This window comes from Bos indicus, chromosome 22, assembly GCF_029378745.1.
Source record: "Bos indicus isolate NIAB-ARS_2022 breed Sahiwal x Tharparkar chromosome 22, NIAB-ARS_B.indTharparkar_mat_pri_1.0, whole genome shotgun sequence".
NCBI lineage: Eukaryota > Metazoa > Chordata > Mammalia > Artiodactyla > Bovidae > Bos > Bos indicus.
Window position 1 is genome coordinate 55,475,220 of NC_091781.1, and position 22,514 is coordinate 55,497,733.

General features: G+C 41.8%; 1 protein-coding gene across 9 annotated transcripts in view; it reads left to right on the forward strand.

Annotated features, from left to right (window-relative positions):
• ATG7 (autophagy related 7) overlaps nucleotides 1–22,514 on the forward strand; it is a 293,009-nt gene that overhangs the window by 210,844 nt on the left and 59,651 nt on the right. The window contains exon 18 of one of the 9 annotated variants that reach the window (XR_011563078.1): nucleotides 1–21,137. This exon is cut by the window's left edge and continues 46,125 nt beyond it. The exons of 7 other annotated variants lie outside the window; for them this stretch is intronic. The gene's annotated coding sequence lies outside the window, so the exon portion shown is untranslated. Of the gene's footprint in view, nucleotides 21,138–22,514 lie in introns of those variants that run through there. One more of the 9 variants, XM_070776864.1, reaches the window with a different exon arrangement.

Below are 22,514 nucleotides of genomic sequence, written 5' to 3' on the forward strand. Positions count from 1 at the left end.
TATATTCTTGCCACCTCTTCTTAATTTCTTCTTCTTCTGTTAGGTCCATATCGTTTCTGTCCTTTATTGTGCCCATCTTTGCATGAAATGTTCCCTTGGCATCTCTAACTTCCTTAAAGAAATCTCTATTCTTTCCCATTCTATTGTTTTCCTCTGTTTCTTTGCATTGGTAACTTAGGAAGGCTTTCTTATCTCTCCTTGCTGTTCTTTGGAAGTCCGCATTCAGATGGGTGTCTTTCCTTTTCCTTTGCCTTTCGCTTCTCTTATTTTCTCAGAGCTAATACAGAGAGCCAGTGAACTCTGAAGAGGGATTATGCTTTAACTGGCATTAATCTATAGAAGGGGGACAGAAGGACCATGACAGGACGCCTTTGCTGAGCCTGCTTCAGCTGCTTCTCTTTCCTTGAAGAATCCAGTTGTGTTACAGACATGATGAGAGAGAGGTTTCTCAGGCTGCCAGCTGACTGCTCAGCTTGGTTTCACGCTGGGCAGTTTCAAGCATGGATCAAGGTCTGACTGTCAATTATGAAGGCCCAGAAACATGGTTTTTGCGGAGTATCCAGAGCTGATACATATGAACTTACTGGAGAATAACAGAACTGTGATAGTCTTTTCATCAAAATCCTCTGGTTGGCACATTCTCCGTAGAAAGCCAAGTTAAAGTCAAGTAATTTGCTGATCATGGATCAGAGCTAGTTGGATGATCGTGAATGTAGGGTTCCCTCTCCATTGTAGAGATGTAATGCCAGAGAAGGTAATCCATCTTAAACATCTCTAGACAGGGACTCCCCTGGTGGTCCAGTGGTTAACATCCACACTTCCACTGCAGGGGCCATAGGTTTGATCCCTGGTCGGGTAACTAAGATCCCACAAACGAAAGCTCTATAAACAGTAGAGCTTCTGGAGAAATGACTGTAGATCTAGCGTGATCTTCTATGCCAGAAAACATAAATTAAACTCTCAGAACTAACAAGTCACATCCAAAGGACAGAGGCCCAGGGCAGTCAGGCAAGAAGAAGAAACAAAAATTACCCCTATCGGAAAGAAAGAGTAAAACTGTCCCTGTTCATAATATTATCTATAGAATACCCTAAGGACTCACATAGTGAGTATTAGAATTAATAAACGAGTTCAGCAAGGTTGCAGGATACAAGGCAAATATACAAAGCTCAATTCTGATTCTATACACTTACCGTGAACAATCTAAAAATGAAATTTAATAAGTAATTCAATATGCAGTAGCATCAAAAAAGAATACAATGTCATAAATAAATTTAACAAAGGTAGTATAAGCTTTGTATACTAAAAACTATAAAATACTGTTGAAAGAACTTAAGGCATAAGTAAATGGCATCCATGGATATCTCTTGTTCATGGATTGGAATAACTAATATTATTAAAGTGGCAGTACCCCCTAAATTGATCTACAAATTCAATATATTCTCTATTAAAATTTCAGCTGCCTTTTTTTTTAAACAGAAATTGACACCTGATTTTTAAAATCATAAAAAAATGCAGGGATTCAGAATGGATAAAAGAAAGTTGGAGGTCTCACACCTCCTCATTTCAAAACTTGTTCCAATGCGATAGTGTTAATAACTGACATTTGTTGTTGTTCAGTTGCTCAGTCATGTGTCTTTACGACCCCATGAACTGCAGCACACCAGTCTTCCCTGTTCCTTCCCTTCTCCCAGAGCTTGCTTAAACTCGTGTCCATTGAGTCAATGATGCCATCCAACCATCTTTTCCTCTGTTTTCCACTTCTCCTCCTGACTTCACTTTTTCCCAGCATCAGGGTCTTTTCTAATGAGTTGGCTCTTCGGCATCAGGTCTCCAAAGTATTGGAGCTTCACCTTCAGCCTGTGGTACTAACAGACATGTAGATCAATAGATTAGAATTGAGAGTCCAGAAATAATCCCATACGTTTGTGATCAACTGATTTTTGACAGAAGTATAAGACAATATAATGGGTGATAAGTTGTCTTTTCAACAAATGATACTGGGAAAACTGGACATCCCCACACAAAAGAATGAAGTTGGACCCTTAAGTTCACACCATATACAGAAATTAACTTTATATTGATCTTAATGTAAGAACTAAAAAACATAGAACTGTAAAACATAGGTGTAAATCTTCATGACCTTGGATTAGGCAGTCGTTTCTATGTACGGCACCAAAGCACAAGAAACAAAGGGCAAGAATAAATAAATTGGACTGTATCAAAATTAAAATTTTTGTTTGAGCATCATTAAGAATGTGAAAGGACAGCCCACAGCACGGGAAAAAAGTATTTGTAAATTATTTATCTGTCTGATTAGGGCCCCAAATCCATAATGTATAAATCTTCAGTTCTGTTCAATTGCTCATTTGTGTCTGACTCTTTGCATCCCCATGGACTGTAGCACACCAGGCTTCCCTGTCCATCACCAACTCTGGGAGTTTACTCAAACTCAAAGTTGACTCATAATTCATTGGGTCAGTTATGCCACCTAGCCATCTCAGCCTCTGTCATCCCCTTCTCCTCCCGCCATCAGTCTTTCCAGCATCAGGATGTTTTCCAGTGAGTCATTTCTTTGCATCAGGTGGCCCAAGTATTGGAGCTTCAGCATTAGCATCAGTCCTTCCAATGAGTATAAGTTGTATAAATCTTACAATTTACCAATAAAAACTTGAGTAGAATAGAAGTAAATGATTTGAATCAAAGAAGATACACCAGTGGTCAGTAAGCACCTTTTCAGATACCCAACACTGTTAGTCATTGCCACTGCTGCTGCTAAGTCGCTTCATTCGTGTCCAACTCTGTGTGACCCCATAGACGGCAGCCCACCAGGCTCCCCCTCTCCCTGGGATTCTCCAGCCAAGAACACTGGAGTGGGTTGCCATTTCCTTCTCCAGTGCATGAAAGTGAAAAGTGAAAGTGAAGTCGCTCAGTCGTGCCCGACTCTTCGCGACCCCATGGACTGGAGCCCACCAGGCTCCTCCATCCATGGGGTTTTCCAGGCAAGAGGACTGGAGTGGGGTGCCTTGCCTTCTCCAGGGGAGGTGGAAATCAAAGCCACAGTGAGAAGCCGTTGCACACCGACCCGGATGGCTACAGTAAGAGACAGACAGGAGCAGGTGGTAGTGAAGATGCAGCGCAGTTGCAGCTCTCACATGTTATCTGTACACTGTGAGATGGGGCAGCCACTCAGAAAAATATCACAAGTTTAAAAACGTGGATTGTTAAAAAACATGAATTGTGGCTGAGTCCATTTATTGAGCTAACTTTTTATTCAGTCTCAACTATGTATCAGGTATTGTGCCAGTTATTTGGGGTTATAGACATTTCTCAATCTAACAAGAGAATCTCAGAAGAGAAATGTAGGGAAGGAGTGGGGGAATAGAGAGGAGAAAACAGAGAAGGTAGCCTTGAAGTAATGTCTTCAGTGAGTCTTTCTTCTTCACATCTGTCCCTTTGTCATATGTGTATACTTACTTATATCAGAGGACTTCCCTAGTAGCTCAGATGGTGAACAGTCTGCCAGCAGTGCTGGAGATCTGAGTTGGATCCCTGGGTTGGATACTTACATCAGAAGACTATGCATTGAAACATGTAAAATATCATGTATGAAACGAGATGCCAGTCCAGATTCGATGCACGATACTGGATGCTTGGGGCTAGTGTGCTAGGCCGACCCAGAGGGATGATATGGGGAGGGAGGAGGGAGGAGGGTTCAGGATGGGGAACACATGTATACCTGTGGTGGATTCATTTTGATATTTGGCAAAACTAATACAATTATGTAAAGTTTAGAAATTAAATAAAATTAAAAAAAAAAAAAAGAAGAAGAAGACTATGGACTTGGTCGATCATATAAACCTGAACCCCAGGCCTGACTGCTGCTTGTGAGCTGCGTAATCTTGGTCAAGGCCCACACCTCTAGGGCTCTATTAACTCATCTGTAAAATGAAGTTAATGATGCCCACCTCTCAGAGTTGTTTGGAGATTCAGTAAAGAAAGCCACATGTGTAAAGGGTTTTGTACAGTATCTGGCAAGATGATGTGTGCTTGTTAAATGAGAACTTCTGTTAATTATGGCAGAAATGATGCTTTTATATATAGCACTTTTAAAAATTCATATTCCTGTTTGTTGCAAGCATATAGAAGGACAGTTAATTTTTGCATGTTGACTTAGTATCCAGCAATCTTTACCAAATTCACTTATATATTCTAGTTATTTTTCAGTTCTGTTAGATTTTCAGTGTTTGCAATTTGTCATGTGTGAATACCGACTAATTTACTACTTTTCCAATTTTTACATCTTTTAAGATATATCTTCATTGAGGTACAATTAGCATGCAATAAAATTCACTTACTTTAAGTATACAATATGACTTTTGTATCTTTTTTATAAAGATTTTTTGTAAATTTTATGAAGAATTTTATATCTTTTTTCAGCAACGTATTTTGTAGTTTTCATTGTAGAGCAGGTCTTTCACTGCCTTGATTAAATTTATTCCTAAGTATTTTTTTTTATGATATTGTAAATGGAATTGTTTTCTTAATTTTCTTTTTGGATTATTCATTTTTAGTATATAGAAATGCTGCTAGTTCTGGGGTATTGATTTTGTATCCTGCAACTTTGTTGAATTAGTAATATTTTAGAATAACCTATTTTGGTCTTTCTTCATTTTCTGTTATTTCTGTGTTCTCTTGTTGATTTCTGCTCCTATATTTATATTTACCTTCCTTTTTCAGTTTGATTCTTTTTCTAGTTTCTGTATTAGAAGTCAGACCATAGATTTGTTTTAGTTTTCTGAGAGCAGCCCATTTTATTTTAGTGATTTTAAGAATTTTTTTCTTTTAGAAATTATTTGTTATTCAAGTGATTTAACAGTGGGTATGTGTTCAGGCTACTTTCTGCATTTAGTCTTCCAGCATATTCTCCTATGAGATTATTAGACTAAACACTCCCCAAGTGATGAGAAACTTGAAATCTGGCAATACAGTTTTAACCTTCCTTCTCTTCTGCGATATGCATTGCGTATAAAGCTAACATTTCCCTCTCAGTGCTGCCTTGTTGCATCCCGCAAGCTTTGGTATATCCTAGTTTCACTACTATCCATTGTGACTTCCTGTTTGACTTGTGAATTTCTTACAAGTGTTACTTAATATCCAATCATTTGGACATTTTCTCCTCCTTCTGTTGTTGCTGTTTCATTCATTTAATGCATTTGATTCACAGTGATCAGAAAACACTGATTTTAATCTTTTGAGATTTGTTGAGATATACTTTATGAATAAGACTATAATCTACTTTGGTAAGTGTGCCATATGTACTTGAAAAGAATCTAAATTCTCCCATTATTGCGTATAGTATACTATGTATGTAAATTACATCTCAAGTTGATCAGTCATTTCACATCCTCTATATCCCCTTACTGATTTCTCATGTCTCACTCTGTTAGTTAGAGAGGTATGTTACAATCTCCAGACTGTAAATTTATCTATATCTTTTGTTTTTTATTCTCAACTTTGTTTTATTTCTTTCAAAGCTATATTGTTTGATGCATACGTATTTAGATAGTGATACCTTTCTGTTTCATTGACCCTTTAATTATTAAGAAATGTTTCCAGTTATTTCCCATAATACCTCTTACTAAAACATCTGTTTATCTAATACTTACATAACAACAAAAATTGTTTGCATGGTATAAATCATTTACTTTCAACTTGTCTCTGTATTTAATGTGTATTTTTAGTTGCAGTTGTTTATTTTAATTAGGTTTTTTACTCTGTTTCCACTTAATGTAACTGCTACTATAATTGGGTGTAATTTTCTTGTCATTTGTTTTATATTTGCTCATTCTATATTTTCTTTCCTTATTCCTTTTTCTCTGGCTTCATTTTAACTAGTCATGAATTTTTAAATTCTATTTTATCTTTTCTATGGACATTTTTGTTATACCTTTTAGATATCAATCTTTTACTGGTTATTGTAGAAATTTCCAAATTAATCTATTGCAGTTTACTTTACCATTTTTCAAACAGGGCAAGGAACTTGAACTAGTATGTTTTGTTTACTTTTCGCCAGGTTTCTCTTGCTATAATTGCCAAATATTCTATTTCTCTGTGAGTAATAAAACCCACAAGGCTTTATCATTGTTGCTTTTATCAATCAATAGTCTTTATGTTCATCTGTATATTTACCATTTTAGAGCTGAGGATTCCTTCTTGTAATTGTATACTTCCATATCAGATCACTTGCCTTTGAGCCTATAATACATTCACCATATTAAATATCCTGTAGTATTACTTGTAGAGCAGTTCTCTGCAAGGAATGATGAACACTGTTTTTGTTTTTCTGAAAGGATCTTTATTTTGCATTCCTTTTTAAAGGACATTCTCCTTGGGTACAGAACTTTTATCTTTGCTAAAATTTTTATCAGTTAGTAGTGTCTCTTGGTTTGGTTCTCTTTTAATTCATCTTCCCTGAGGATCAGTAAGCTTGAATCTGTGGGGTAGATATGTTTCTTCAGGCTTGGAATATTATTTGCCATTATTTTTCCAAATTTGGTTTCTTTCCTGTTCTCCTTGTATAGAAGTCTACTTACATGAATGTTAGATCATTTGATCATGCCTCAAGTCTATATTACTTTCTTTTTTTAATGGTTGACATTTTACTGTGGCTTATTCAAATATAATATCCTCAAAAAACAGTATAATATTATATCAGTACAGTATTAAAATAATAAAGTCAACCTTAAAAATTCTTAGTAAAACAATTCATTTTTTGTATCACTTATTTCGTGTGTTGTCCAATGAAAAGTAGATGCTACTAATTGATTTTATTATCACTTGCATTTTGATCAATTTCACATTCTTCTGGCTTCAAAGGGTATAAAATTTTGCTTAAAAGATGGTAATGAATTTTTTTAAAAAAAGATTATAACATAAAATGTATATGATAAAATTCAAATACATATAGCTTTTTAATTGAAGTATTGTTGACTTGCAGTATTAGTTTCAGGTATACAGCATAGTGATTTAATATTTTTATACATTGTATACCATATAAGGTTATTATGATGTTTTTGATTATTTTCCCTGTGCTGTACTTGACATCTTCATGACTTACTTATAACTGGTAGTTTGTACCTCTTAATCCCTTTCACTTACTTTTTTCTGTCTTCCCACCCCCTCACCTCTGGCAACCTCTGGATTGTTCTCTTTATCTATGAATCTATTTTTGTTTTATCTCCTTTTTTCCCCAGATTCCAAATATAAGCCAAAACATACAGTATTTTTCGTACTCTTTCTAACTTGTTTCACTTATCCTAATACCCTCTCCGTCCATCCATGTTGTCACACGTGGCAAAATTTCACTCGTCTTTATACCTGAGAAATATTCCATTGTGTGTGTCTGTGTGCATGTACCACCTCTTCTTTAGCCTTTTGTCTGTTGATGGACACTTAGGTTGCTTCCATATCCTGTCTATTGTAATTAATGCTGCAATGAATATAGGGAATACATGTATCTTTTTGAATTACTGTTTTGTTTTCTTTGGATAAGTATCCAGAAGTGGGATTTCTGGATTGGATAATAGTTCTATTTTTAATTTTTTGAGAAACCTCCATACTGTTTTCCATACTGTATCAATTTCCATTTCCACTAACAGTGCACGAGAGTTTCCTTTTCCCTACCTTCTCACCAACGCTTGTTGTTTCTTGTCTTTTTGATAGCCGTTCTAACTGGCGTGAGGTGGTATCTCATCGTGATTTTGATTAGTGTTTCCCTGATGGTTAGTGACGCTGAGAATCTTTTCATGTGTCTGTCTGGCCATTTCTGTGTTTTTGGAAAACAATCTATTCAGGTCCATTTTTTAATCAGATAGTTTGCATACATTACATTGAATTGTATGAGTTATTTTGGATATTAACTCCTTATCAGACATCTGATTGACAAATGCTTTCTCCCATTCAGTAGGTTACCTTTTTGGTTTGTTGATGGTTTCTTTTGCTTTTTAGTTTTTTATTGTCCTGCTTGTTTATTTTTGCTTGTTTCCCTTGCCTAAGGAGATAGATTCAAAAATATACTGCTGAAAGAAAACAATGTTGGAGATAATACAGCCTGTTTTTTTCTAGGAGTTCTATGGTTTCGGGTCTTATATGTAAATCTTTAATCCATTTTGACTTTATTTTTTGTGTGGTGTAAGCAAGTGGTATAGTTTCATTCACTACATGTAACTGTCCTGTTTTCCCAGCACCGTTTATTGAGGAAACTCTCCTTTCCCCATTGTATGTTCTCGCCTCCCTTGCTGTAGATTAATCGGCCGTACGTACACGGGTTTACGTCTGGGCTCTGTATTCTATCCTGCTGGCCTCTGTGTGTGTCTTTGTGCCCGTGCGCAGCACAGCGTTCCTGTAGCTTTGTAGTCTAGTTTGAAGTCAGCAAGTGGGATACGCCCAGCTTGGTTCTTTTTTCTCAAGATTGCTTTAGTTGTTTGGGGGTCTTTTGTAGTTTCATACAAATTTTTGGATTATTTGTTCTACTTGTATGAAAAATGTCATGGGTATTTTGATAGGGGAGGTTTTTCCTGTGGTCATGTATGGATGTGAGAGTTGGACTGTGAAGAAAGCTGAGTGCCGAAGAATTGATGCTTTTGAACTGTGGTGTTGGACAAGACTCTTGAGAGTCCCTTGGACTGCAAGGAGATCCAACCAGTCCATTCTGAAGGAGATCAGCCCTGGGTGTTCTTTGGAAGGAATGATGCTAAAGCTGAAACTCCAGTACTTTGGCCACCTCATGCGAAGACTTGACTCATTGGAAAAGACTCTGATGCTGGGAGGGATTGGGGGCAGGAGGAGAAGGGGAGACAGAGGATGAGATGGCTGGATGGCATCACTGACTTGATGGACGTGAGTCTGAGTGAACTCCAGGAGTTGGTGATGGACAGGGAGGCCTGGCGTGCTGCGATTCATGGGGTCAAAAAGAGTCGGACGTGACTGATCTGATCTGATCTGATCTGATTGATAGGGACCAGACTGAATCTGTAGATTGCTTTAGGTAGTGATGAAATTCTGACGATATTAATTCTTCCACTCTGTGAGCATGGTGTCTCTTCATTTCCTTCCGTCAGTGTCCTATGGTTCCCAGAGTGTAAGTTTCTCTTTTAGATGCAGTTGTAATTCTGTTTCTTTTTTCTTTTCTTTTCCTTTGTGCTTTATTTTGAATACTTAATACTGAGTTATATCTGGCTCACTATTCCTATCTGCTGCTATATCCAGTCCACTTTTAATTCATTCAGTGAGTTCTTAATTTCAGTTATTGTTTTAGGAAGTTCTGGAAAGAAATTCTCAGTTCAAATATCCTATCTTTTCATCCAGCTTTTCTATCTTTTTTTAATATATTAATTATGTAATTTTGAGGTCCTTGTCTGCTAAATCAAATATCTGGATTATCTCTAATCTACTTCTAATCACTGAATTATCTCTTGATTATTAGTATTTTTTTATGGTTTTTTTTTTCTTCAGGGAGTATACTTAGTAATTTTTTAGTATATGTCACACAATGTAAATGATAGTTTTACTCTAGATTAAGTTATAGTATTCTAAAGAGTTGTTAAATTTGTTCAGACCGTTGTTAAATTTGTTCTAATAACTTCTAAGTTACTGGAAGTTCACTTTAGTTCTATAAAGGGCTGCTTGTTAGGGCAGATCTATTTTAACATTCCCCTTAAATCCTCAGTATGGTTGACAGTCGTATAGGAGGTCTGAAAATGTCTGGTGTGTTCACCTGCGTCTTCCACTCTGACTTGGGCCGGAACCCAGCATCTCTCCAGTACTTTTGGCATGTTCACCCTGTCTCAGCTTCCCAGCGTGTACTTTCTCCCAGATTTTTAGGGGTCTCACCCTTCGCTTTGCAGCCCAAGTGAACCAAGTATCAAGGGAAGTTTCTGTGCAGATTTCTGGGTTCCTTTTCTAAGTTTCGTGCATCCCTGCTCTTCAAATCCCAGCCTCCTTAAAAGCATCAAACTTTACCTTTTGCCTTGTCCTTCCATCAAAACCATTGCTCTCTGCTGGTCCTGTGTTGGTTGCTCTCTGAATCTGGTAACAATTATTTTATGTATTTGTTGAGTTTTTAGTATGGCAAGAAAGTAAGTCTGATACCATCTACTTTATTATAGTCGAGCTGGAAGTCAGCATTTTGCTCCTTGGTTTGGGGTATATGTCTTTATACTCATTTTGAAAGGCATGATCTGTGGATTGTTTTTATTTAATTTTACTTTAAGGTAATTTTGTTATTCAGTAATGTTTCCCGTTATCATTTACATGGAAAATGACTATTATTTAGCATTAATGTAAGAAAGTTTAAAACACTTCCCAGGTGGCACAGTGGCAGAGAGTCCTCCTGCAATGAAGGAGATGCAGGTGTGATCCTGGGTCAAGAAGATCCCTTGGAGGACGAAATGGCAACCCACTCCAGTATTCTTGCCTGGGAAATCCCATGGACAGAGGAGCCTGCCAGGCTACAGTCCATGGGGTTGCAAAAGAGTCAGACATGACTTAGCAACTAAATAGCAACAATAACAACGTGAAAGTTTAAATTAGCCTATTGAGCTTTGTTGCTCACAATATAAAGAGATAGCCTCTTTGGTATTTGCTTGGCTTAAAATTGTCTAGTATTGAGAGTCCACTCTGACTTAACCTTACTTTCCTGGTAAGCATAGTCCTGGTAACAGCACGTCTTGGCAAAACTGACTTGTTGTCTTAGGCAAGTTTCGAAATGGCAGCTGCTGGAGTTTGATTCCTTTGCCCTTACGTTTTATCTCCTCTGAAAATTTGGCCACTTTGGGGAAGATTGGCAGAGTAGGCTGTATTAGTCATTCACATAACAACAATTTATCAGGTCCTTTCTTGTAGAGCTAGTTTAATAATAGCTGGGGAGAAGCTTTTGTGGTTGCTTCTTAGTGTCAGAGGTAGTGAACTGAGCCATAAAAGGGGGGAGAATGTACATAAAGTGGAAGGAACTATAAAGTAAACTTCATCATTGTTCTAATCCTCCCCCAGGGAGCTAGACTTGTTATATTTTTTTCTCAAGAAGTTCTTAGTGTATTGTGAAAAGGACTTTAATAACAAAGCAGAGTCTAAAGTGATACCTATTATGCTGATAATATAGAGCAGTATCTAAAATGATAAAAGTAGGCTGGAAGGACTCCAGAAATCGGTAACATTGGCTTCTTCCTAAGAGGGGACTCTTGGGTGGCTGGTCCCTAAGGGTGGGAGAGATACATAATTATATATGCTTTTTTCCTTCTGAAACATGAATCATGTGAATACTAAAAAAAAAAAGAGTTGATGAAGCATATTCATCTTTTTTTATTATTCCTCCTATAACTTCCTAAAGTCACAGTAAAAGGAATATCTTTTAGAACTTGCAGAGAAATGGAAGAGCAAACACAGCAGCAAATAATTTGGAATCTGGAAAGACGGTGCTATAGACAGACTGTCCCCCCGGAACTGATATGTTATAACGCAGTCCCCAGCGGGATGTCCCCCCGGAACTGATATGTTATAACGCAGTCCCCAGCGGGGTAGGATTTGGAGGTGGGGCCTTTGGGTGGTGATTAGGTCCTGAGGGTGAGGCTTTCGCAAATGGGCTTCAGTTCAGTCGCTCATCATGTCCGACTCTTTGCAACCCCATGAATCGCAGCACACCAGGCCTCCCTGTCCATCACCAACTCCCGGAGTTCACTCAGACTCAATGTCCATTTAAGTCGGTGATGCCATCCAGCCATCTCATCCTCTGTCGTCCCCTTCTCCTCCTGCCCCCAATCCCTCCCAGCATCAGAGTCTTTTCCAATGAGTCAACTCTTCTCATGAGGTGGCCAAAGTACTGGAGTTTCAGCTTTAGCATCATTCCTTCCAAAGAACACCCAGGGCTGATCTCCTTCAGAATGGACTGGTTGGATCTCCTTGCAGTCCAAGGGACTCTCAAGAGTCTTGTCCAACACCACAGTTCAAAAGCATCAATTCTTTGGCGCTCAGCTTTCTTCACAGTCCAACTCTCACATCCATACATGACCACCGGAAAAACCATAGCCTTGACTAGACGAACCTTTGTTGGCAAAGTAATGTCTCTGCTTTTGAATATGCTATCTAGGTTGGTCATAACTTTCCTTCCAAGGAGTAAGCGTCTTTTAATTTCATGGCTGCAATCACCATCTGCAGTGATTTTGAAGCCCCAAAAAAATAAAGTCTGACAGTTTAGCCCCTAATGGGGACTAAATGGGCTTAGTCCCTTCTAAAGGAGCAACCCAGAGGGTTCCTTTGCGCGTTCTCCATGTGAAGGCAAAGTGAGAAAGGGGAAGCAGGCCATCACCAGACATCAAGTTTGCTGGTACCTTGATCTTGGATTTCGCAGCCTCTAGGTCTATGAGAAATAAATGTTTGTTGGTTAAGCCCCCAGTCTGTGGTTTCTTGTTTTGTTCTCCCTCTGACTGTGCTGGGTCTTTGTTGCTGTGCGGGCGTTTCTCTAGTTGCGGCCAGCGGGGCTGCCGTCTAGCTGCAGTGCGTGGGCTTCTCCCTGCGGTGGCTCCTCGCGTTGTGGAGCACAGTCTCTAGGGCACTTGCTCAGTAGTTGTGGTGCATGGGCTTCACTGCTCTGCGGAATGTGGAATCTTCCCAGACCAGGGATCGAACCCATGTCTCCCACGTTGGCAGGCGAATTCTTTACCGCTGAGCCACCAGGGAAGCTCCCAAATCCATAGTGTTTTTGACATAGCAGCCTGAACTGACCAAAACAGATGGACAACAAGAAGGTTAAGTTCTAAGCCAGCCAGCCAATAGAGAAAGCCAGTATTTCCCTCAGAACCACCCAGAGGCAGGATATGGGGACAGTAGACACATCTGAAAGAAAAGTAAACAAGAGACTTAAAACAGAGAGTGAGTTGAAGGTCTGTCTGAAGAAGCAGTTAGATCCCCACCCTGAAAAGTGAAAGTGAAGTCACTCAGTCGTGTCCGACTCTTTGCGACCCCACGGACTGTAACCCACCAGGTTCCTCTGTTCATGGGATTTTCCAGACAAGAGTACTGGAGTGGGTTGCCATTTCCTTCTCCAGGAAATCTCCCCGATCCAAGGATTGAACCCGAGTCTCCCGCATGGTAGGCACCCTAGCTCTGGACAACTTTGTTTAAGAAACTGAAAGTTTACTGTCTGGTCAGAGTAAAACAAGATTTCTAGACTAGCATGCCTCAATCCAAGTTGAAAATAGGATATATCACTGCAAAGATGGGTTAAATGAATGTTTACACATCAAATACAGAGAGGTCAGACCTCCTCCTCACCCTGGGCTCCCACTTCACAGTCCTCCAGTTTAAATACCTTCCAGACAGAAGCATGGGTGATCTTTCTCTTGGGAATCTGACCAGCACTAAACAGAAAATGTAAGGCGCTCTGTGACATGACAGACAGCTCAGCCAGATGGCACTATGGTGAGGTCTGCGGTGGGCTTCACACTGAGTGCCTCCTTAACAGAAGCACAAACCAAGTGTTCTTGCCATCTGACTTGAAAGACAGAGACTAAACTAAGTTGGAAGGAGATAGAGTATGCCTCGGGATGATAATTTTATGTATTACTAAAAATTCCACTGTCATTTAGGTTTTCAGTGAGATGAAAGAGGTACTATATTCATGAAAGAAGAATAAAAATTTATAAAAATGGATATTCAGATAATTTTAAAAAGCTCTCAGAAATTAAAAATAAAAGTTTAAAACTCAATAGAAGAATCTGATAATTAAATTCAGAATACATTCCAGAAGTTAAAAGGAGAAAGAAATGGAAAATAGGGGAGCAAATTAGTGAATCAGGCCAGGAGGGCCAAAATCTTAGTAGTAGAGGTTCCAGAAGGAAAGAGGAAACAGACCAGAAGAAATAAAGAATTAAATAAAATTTGTGAAAATTGAGAGACACAGCATCTTGACTGGAAGCCAACTGACTGCCCAGAACAGAGACCAACCTCAAGGCCCATCATGGTGAAATTTCAGAACAGTTGGGTCAAAAAATATGTACAGTTTAAAGAAAGAAAAGGTCACATATAAAGAATTTTAAAAATTTGAATAGTTTCTGCCTCCTCAGCAATTACAGTGGCAACCAGAGGTTACTGGTCCAGTGTTTTCAAACCATGAAGGAGAATTATTTCTAACCTACAATCCTGTATCCTGCCGAATTGTAAATTGAGTGTGAAGGTAAATTAAAGATATTTGCAAATGCCTAAGATCTAGAAAACTTTACCTTCTGTTTACCCTTGCTGAAGAGACCACTGAAGGATGAACTCCAGAAAAACAAAGGAGTAAACCCAGGAAGAAGAAGACAGGGAATATAGAGAGTGGGGAGGAGAGTGGGCAGGCAGGAGAGAGTGAACGGAGTAAAGGTGAAGGGAAGGCTCGGACGATAGCCGTGCCTGAAGCGTTTAGGGCAGCTAGAACAGACCAGATCAGGTTGCCAGGCTCCAGCACGGATTTTGTTAAGGAAGTGGAATCACCTGCATACCTAAATGTGTCTGAGCATATAGGGATTTAGATAATTGGCAGACAGTTGGGGATTAAATTATGGATAAGCACTTATAAACAAAGTGAAACAAACGAATAGAAAAGACAGTTGTTAACTCTAGAGAAAACAGTGATGTAGAAGGGAAAAAAAAGTAATCCTACCGTATTACACAGTTCACCTAGATAATAGCAATGAGATATTGATCCCATCGGTTTGTGATCACAGGGGTAAGGGAGTGCTCAAGAGCAGAAGAGAGCTAAATCCTCATTTACCAAAAAGAGAAATAGAGTCGCAAAGAATTGGACATGACTTAGGGACTGAACAACAATGCTTAAACCTGAAAAAGAACATCAAGAAGCCAAGAAATAGCAATACAGACATTGAAGATTTTGTGCCCAATACTAATGTGGGGTGATAGCTTCCCCACACTAAGCAATTCTCCACTGCCCACTGGGTGTCCTGCAGTTGACTCAGTTCTCATGATACTCACACAGGTTAAGGGTTTGGTCAGGTTGGTACAGAGGTAGAGAATCTGCCTGCCAATGCAGAAGACCGAGTGTTTGATCCCTGGGTCAGGAAGATCCCCTGCAGTAGAAAATGGCAACCTGCTCCAGTATTCTTGCCTGGGAAATCCCATGGACAGGGAAGCCTGGGGGGCTACAGTCCATGGGATCACAAAGAGTTGGACACAACTGAGCGTGCACACAAACATTAGACTGCCCTCCATTTCAGATGCCAGTCACAAGCCCACTTCTCACCAACTGGCCACAGATCGGCGGTTTCCACAACACCCTCCTTAGGTTCAATTAATTTGCTAGAGCTGCTCACAGGACTCAGGAAACCAGCTTGCTAGCTTACCAGTTTATTACAAAGGATATTAAAGGGGATGAATCAACAGCCAGATGAAGAGATAACATAGAATGAGGTCCTAAACAAAGGAGCTGTGTCCTTGTGGAGTTTGGGGCCTGGCAGTGGCACATGGAAGCAGCCTGGTATACCGACCGTGGAAGCTGTCCACGCCTCCTCCTCCTGCGTTCCCACAGAGCCGTCATTACACAGGCATGGCTGATGAAATCGTTAGCCATCGGTGAAAGGTTCAGCCTCCAGCCCCCTTCCCCCTGCTGGAAATCAGGGAGTGGAACGGAAAATTACAGCCCTCTCTTCGTGGTTAGTTCTCCTAGCAGCCAGTCCCCAGACCCCATCTTTAAGAGATTTCCGAAAGTCACCTTATTGATGTGAACCAGTCACGGTGGGAAGGGACTTGTTATGAGCAAACAGATGCCCATTTCACCTTTATGGTTCTCAAGAGTTTTCAGAAACTGAGGACAAGGGATCTAATGTTCTGAGATCCTCCCATTGCTCTCATCACTCGTGAATTCCAAGGTTTGGGGGAGCTGTGAACTAGGAACCGTGGACGAAGACCAAATAGGTTTGAGAAATATATTCCAGTCATCTGAGTGACCAAATGTATATTTCTTCTGTCCCAGTACTGTAGACATATTATTTTCACATGTAGAGGTAAAACATTCCTTGACACCACAGAGACACCACAGAGAATGGAAGATGGAGGCCTGCTACTTTCTGTAACAAGTCTTGGAACTATTTGGCTTTTTAAACTTTGCTCATATATATTTGTGACTTGTAATCAAATGAAAACTTTTTAAAAAGAATAAAACAATGTGGTTGTTGTTAACAGTTGCTAAGTCATGTTTGACTCTTTGTGACCCCATGGACTGCAGCACACCAGGCTCCCCTCTTCTTCACTATCTCCTGGAGTTTGTTCAGATTCGTGTCCATTGAGTCGGTGATGCTATCTATCTCATCCTCTGTCGCCCCCTTCTCCCTTTGCCTCCAATCTTTCTGAGCATCAGGGTCTTTTCCAGTGAGTCAGTTCTTCGCATCAGGTGGCCAAAGTATTGGAGCTTCAGCTTCAACATCAGTCCTTCCAATGAATATTCAGGGCTGATTTCCTTCAGGATTGACTGGTTTGATCTCCTTGCTGTCCAAGGGACTCTCAAGAGTCTTCTCCAACACCACAGTTCCAAAGCATAAATTCTTCAGTGCTCAGCCTTCTTTAGTCCAATTCTCACATATGTACATGACTACTGGAAAAACCATAGCTTTGACTGTATGGACCTTTGTTGGCAAAGTGATGTGGAAGAAGTGATCATGAGAGTGAACAGACTGGGTTTTTTTGGAGGATACGTGGGAGTTCTATAGGCTAGGGAATAGACAGGTGTGTTGTCACACCTCAGTACTGGCTTTTCTTCTTTTGGTGTCTTTGTTGTTTAGAATTTAAGACTTGGCCCTTTTGTTAACTGATAAAATTATAACCTGTTACTATGTTTGGTTGTTGCTCTAAAACAATAGTGTTCTTGGAACTGATTTCAAAAGGAAGAAATTGAGCTGTCATTGAATCGACCCTGGCAGTAAGGTTTGCTGAAAAGGCAGTGTCATTTCCAGGCCCTTTCCTAGGCTTGAGAAGAGTATTTCAGCCACCATTCCCAGAACTCAGAAGTCCTTGCAAGATAGTGGACTCCGAAGGAAACGGGCTGTTTGCCAGGAATTTGGGAGATTCAGATGCCTGCAGCATCTCAAAGCTCACAGGGCCAGAAAAAGGGCTCGGCAGCTGTGCATGCCCTAGAGGCAAATGGACATCTAGGAGTGGGCTGGGGTGGCCAAGTGCTGGCTGCGGGTCTTCTGCAGCTGCTGGGCCACTTCTGACAGCGGACTACCATCTAGAGGCATGTGAAGTGCCAGAAGGCGCGAGGTGTGGCAGGAGGATCTGGGTCTACCATCTTTGTAATGTCAACAAAGTCCCCTGACCCTTTGAGAGTGAGATAGGTGCAGTAAACACGGGGTGGTCAGAGGTGTCAGCTGAAATAAGGTGCACGGGAATGCTTTGTAAGTAGAAGATTCTTATTCTAAATCTTGGTTTCAATTAGTGACTTTCTTCACCTGTTGACTTTGTGTCTACACATGTGCCTTCTATCCCTAGTATATTTGTTATTATTGACTCCTGGTGAACTTGTCTATTAGTTGAGATACAGGTTAAGCGTAGTACTGTAACAGGGAGTCCCCACAATGTCAGAGTTCAAGCCAGACAGAAATACGTTTCTTTCTCATGTAACAGTCTAGAGCTGTGTTATCTAGGATGGTAGCTGCTAGTTACATGTGTCTGTTTGCATTAAAATGAATTCAAATAAGATAAAATTAAGTTCCTCAGTTGTACTGGCCTCCTTTCAAGCACTCTTTAGCTACTTGACTATAGGCTGTTGTATTGAACAGCATGTGTAGAACATCTCTGTGATCATTCTGTTGGGCAGCCCTGCTCTAGAGGAGTGCTTCACAATTTGAAGGGTGGCTTTGCTGCAAAGGTCATCCATGGGCCTGAGTTCCTTATATAGTCCTAAGGAACTCAGGTCCCTAGACTCTGCCAGTCCCTAGGTAAGGCTTCATGACATGCTTTGGTGTGCCATAAATCCTTCTGACAGTGTGGCAAAGCCTACAGACCACTTCACAGAGTAGTATTTTTAAATGTGTAAGATAAAATACATAGAATTATGAAGGAAAGCAATTGTGTTGAAATACAATTACCAAAGTAATTTTTAAAATGAAACAAGCTCATGTCACGTGTGCACTCGGTCACCCAGTCGTGTCTGACTCTTTGTGGCTTCGTGGACTGTAGCCTGCTAGGTTCCTCTGTCCTTGGGATTCTCCAGGCAAGACTTCCGGGGTGGGTTCCTGTTCCCTACTCCAGGGATCTTCCTGACTCGGGGATTGAACCCACATCTCTTGTGTCTCCTGTATCGGCAGGCATATTCTTTACCATTAGCACCACCTGGGAAGCCCCATAATATAGCATTATCTGCTTTAAGACATCAAGTAATGATCTAGGGGCAAGTATAATGACAACTATAATTTCAAATTATTGATGAGTTTATATAATATTTTACGATAATCTGTAACAAGTATAATGTGATATGAGGTTATCTGTAAATGTATGTTGCTGACAGAGTCCTGTATCTTGCTAATACTTCTGTGTTTTTTTCCCTCCTACCTGAAGGAACTAATTAACTTCAGATAGAAGTTAGTGAAAATAAAGTTATATAGCATTTTCCCCATCCAAGTTTATAGACCAACTGCTGCTGCTGCTAAGTCGCTTCAGTCGTGTCCAATTCTGTGTGACCCAATAGACGGCAGCCCACCGGGCTCCCCCGTCCCTGGGATTCTCTAGGCAAGAACACTGGAGTGGGTTGCCATTTCCTTCTCCAATGTATGAAAGTGAAAAGGGAAAGTGAAGTCGCTCAGTCTTGTCCGATTTAGCGACCCCATGGACTGCAGCCTACCAGGCTCCTCCGTCCACGGGATTTTTCAGGCAAGAGTACTGGAGTGGGGTGCCATTGCCTTCTCCGTATAGACCAATAGACCCCTTTGCCATCTGTGGATTTCAGAATTAAGAAACCCTGCTAGGTCTTGTCAAAACTGGTTTGGCATTGCCAGGTCCACAGTCCAGAATATGGAAAGGGGAAAAGAGAGGAAGCTGAGGGCAAATGATTTCCCTTTTAAAGGGCATGACCCGGAAGTTGCTTGCCTCGAATTGGCCAACTGTTAGTCACATGGTCATCTGCATTTTAAGGCAGGCTGGGAAATGTAGTCTCCAGGGCAGCCATGTATCTTGCTAGTAAAAAACTAGCAGGAGGAATTCTGTCTGTAAAAGGAAGAAGGAAAGAAAGGGTGTTAGGAGAACCAGCAAGGAATTCTATCTGTAGAAGTGAAAGTGAGTCGCTCAGTTGTGTCCTGCTCTTTGCGGCCCCTTGGACTTTGTAGCCCGCCAGGCTTCTCTGTCCATGGGATTTTCCAGGCAAGAATACTGGAGTGGGTTGCCATGCCCTCCTCCAGGGGATCTTCCTGACCCAGGGATTGAACCTGGGCCTCCTGCATCACAGGCAGAAAGAATGGGTTTTAGGAGAACCAGCAGTCTCTGCCATAGTTTCATTGATAATCATGAAACAAAAAGTGTTTCTTCAAAAAAAAAAAAAAAAAAGTGTACTGTTTATTCTGTACACTTTCAGGTCTAAGTCAAAAATGCCAGGAAGAGTTCACTGTTACTAACAGGCCGCGGTGTGGTAGCAGCTCCTGGGGCACGCAGTGTCCGAGGGATGTAGCACAGTTTGAGCCGCTGTTCCCAGTCCTGGTCACACGGCCGTGGCTGCTGGCAGCATTGTCACCGTTAGCCCAGAGACGTTTTTGTTGGTGCCAGTACTGTGCTGTCCCTTGCTTAGCGCAAATCCAGCATGCCCCGATCTCCAGCCTTGGAGCTAATAACAAGTGAGGCGTCCGTTCTTGTCACCAGTGACCAGTGTTCTGTGTGCAGGAGAGCATCAAGTAGGAGGAGGCAGGCCTTTTCCAAACAGATCCCTGAGCAAATGCCCTTTAAAGTTTGAAATAACAACCCCTTGGGTTGTTCAGGCCTTTGACTTCTCAGAAAGCTATTAAGTACCCTAACTCTTCTTATTTATGAAGTGCCCAGATCGTTGTTTTTTTTGTTTCTTCTTCTTCTTTCTTTTCTTTTTTTTCAAGTTAAATAAATAGCAGTTATGACGCAGTACCACATGGCCAGCAGCCTTTAACTTATAAACGGAGGGTTTGAAAAGACATATTTAGAGGCGAGCTTGGTCGGCTTCTCCTGGCAGGATGGAGACAGAGCTGTTCCAAGGCCAGATAGCACTTAAAGGGCCAGGAGACCCCTCACACACCCCTGGTCTCCATCCAGGGGGAGATAACGTGGATATTTAGTATCCCTTTCTTTATAGCCCCAGATTGCCTGCGCGCTCCCCAGGGGCAGGCACTGGGGTCTTTGGAGCCCCCCAAAGCCTGGTGCAGTCTCTTGTGTGTCAGAGGCGCTGGGCATATGTCTGCCAACAAATAGTTTGGGTTTTAAGAGCATTTATAATGGCTTTTTAAGTGAGTGCCGTGTTCAAGTTTGCTGAATGAAGGGCGGCTTTTGTTTGGTCTTAGGGTCACCGCTGTTTTGTTTTGTTTGCTTGTTTGGCCACCCCTCCCCTAATCCATCTCTAGTTTTAAAATGTGCTTCACTAGGAAAATATGACTCCCATTAGTTGCGTTCACTTTCGGGCCAACTTTTCAGGAACCTATCTATGTCAGTAAAGTGGGGTCCACTTGCAAGTGCCCCGTGTGGTGCCAGCGCTCACATTGTCCCTGACTCCATTGCTCCACCGCCATGTCAGATGCCCTCCCGTAAATCAGGTAGCCAGCGCTCCACACTTGGGAGGGTTATTCACTGGGTCTTGTGATGCAGGCCCGGTCCCGAGAGTGATCTCGGTCGGGTGATATAAATAGGCTAGGATTGGGCAGGGGCTATTTTTATAAAGGAAGCTTTCTAAGTTGATTTCCTTGAACCTAGAACGTCTCCCCCTCCCTCCGACTTCCCGTTTCCCTCCACTGCTGGGGAGATCTCTTCGTTCTTCCTGCCTGCCTTTCCCCTCCCCCCAGCCAGCTGGCATCCACAGAAATCAGAAGGGAGGTACGTGCCTGATGCAGAGTTGCCTGAAATCTTATATCTTCTCCACCCCGCCCCCCGCCACCCCCCCCCCACCCCCCTGCCACTTTCAGGATCATCTTTCATCCGGCCCAAGAACGGCACCTACCCCGCCCACCGGGCCTCCAGCATCTCAGAGTCTGGCTGCTTTGTCTGAAACAGACATCCGCCAGCTCTCAAGCAGATTACTTCCCCCCACTTCATGCCTGAATATCTATTTTACAGTATTATCTCGTTTGTCTTTGTACGTTCAGCCCTGCCCCAAGTTTATGAACCAGACTGCCTCCCCCGAGGTCCCCTACTTTTCTCCCTACCCCAGCCTGATATGCCCACCCCAAGTGAGGTGGAGGTCGTGGGTCTAGTCAGGCCTTCCAGGAGGACATGCTGGCCTTCAGCGCTCTTCCCCCTCGTTGTGGGCGCCCCCCGCGCCCACCACAGTAATTCGCCGTCAGCTGGGAGAAGCTTGCCTTTCTTTGCATCCTTTTCCCAGGTTTTCATGCTGAAAGCAGCACATTCTCCACATGAAACAAAAACGGATTCTGCTCTCTTTTCAACTTGTGTTTCTGACCATGCTGTTCTTGGCAGCGCAGCTTCCAGGCTTGGGGGTAGAATTGATAGCTTACCATGTAGACGTTAAATCGGTTGGCAGAATGCCATCTGGAGTCATCACTCCCTCGGATCATGTGCCAGCATCTGTGGCTTCCCCCACCCAGTGGCCTTGAGCGTCTTCTTAACTTTACAGCCGGCTTGCCTCTTGGAGCGACCCCCTCCCAGCTCTTCCACCCCCACCCCGCCAGCCAGCCCTAAGATTTGGACCCCATTTTCCTTCCTGGGCCAAGTGCTGGAAGTAAAGAGGCTGTTTTCAATTTCGGAGCTCCACCCCAGAGTTCACAGGCCCCGGAGCCTGGCGTTGCTGTCTGGCCAGAGGGACCACAAAACCAAGTCACCAGGGGTGCTCTGAGCTTTGGTTCTGCCTTGGCGTGGGATTAATGTTCCATCTCAGAATAACAAGATGAAGTGAAGCGATGTATTAATGCTTTAAATGCCTTGTGAAAAGTAGCATGCGTAAGAGTGAGAATACACGTCATAGCTCCTCTTCTAGAAGCACCGACTGTGTCCTGTGTTTAGTGCTTCACAGGATCTGTCTTACTAATCTCGGCAGCCACGCTCTTACAAGTATTACTATGCCCGCTTTGGGCTTCCCTCATAGTTCAGTTGATAAAGAATCAGCCTGCAATGCAGGAGACCCCGGATCGATTCCTGGGTTGGGCAGATCCACTGGAGAAGGGATAGGCTACCCACTGCAGTATTCTTGGGCTTCCCTTGTGGCTCAGCTGGTAAAGAATCCGCCTGCAATGCAGGAGACCTGGGTTCCATCCATGGATTGGAAAGATCCCCTGGAGAAGGGAAAGGCTACC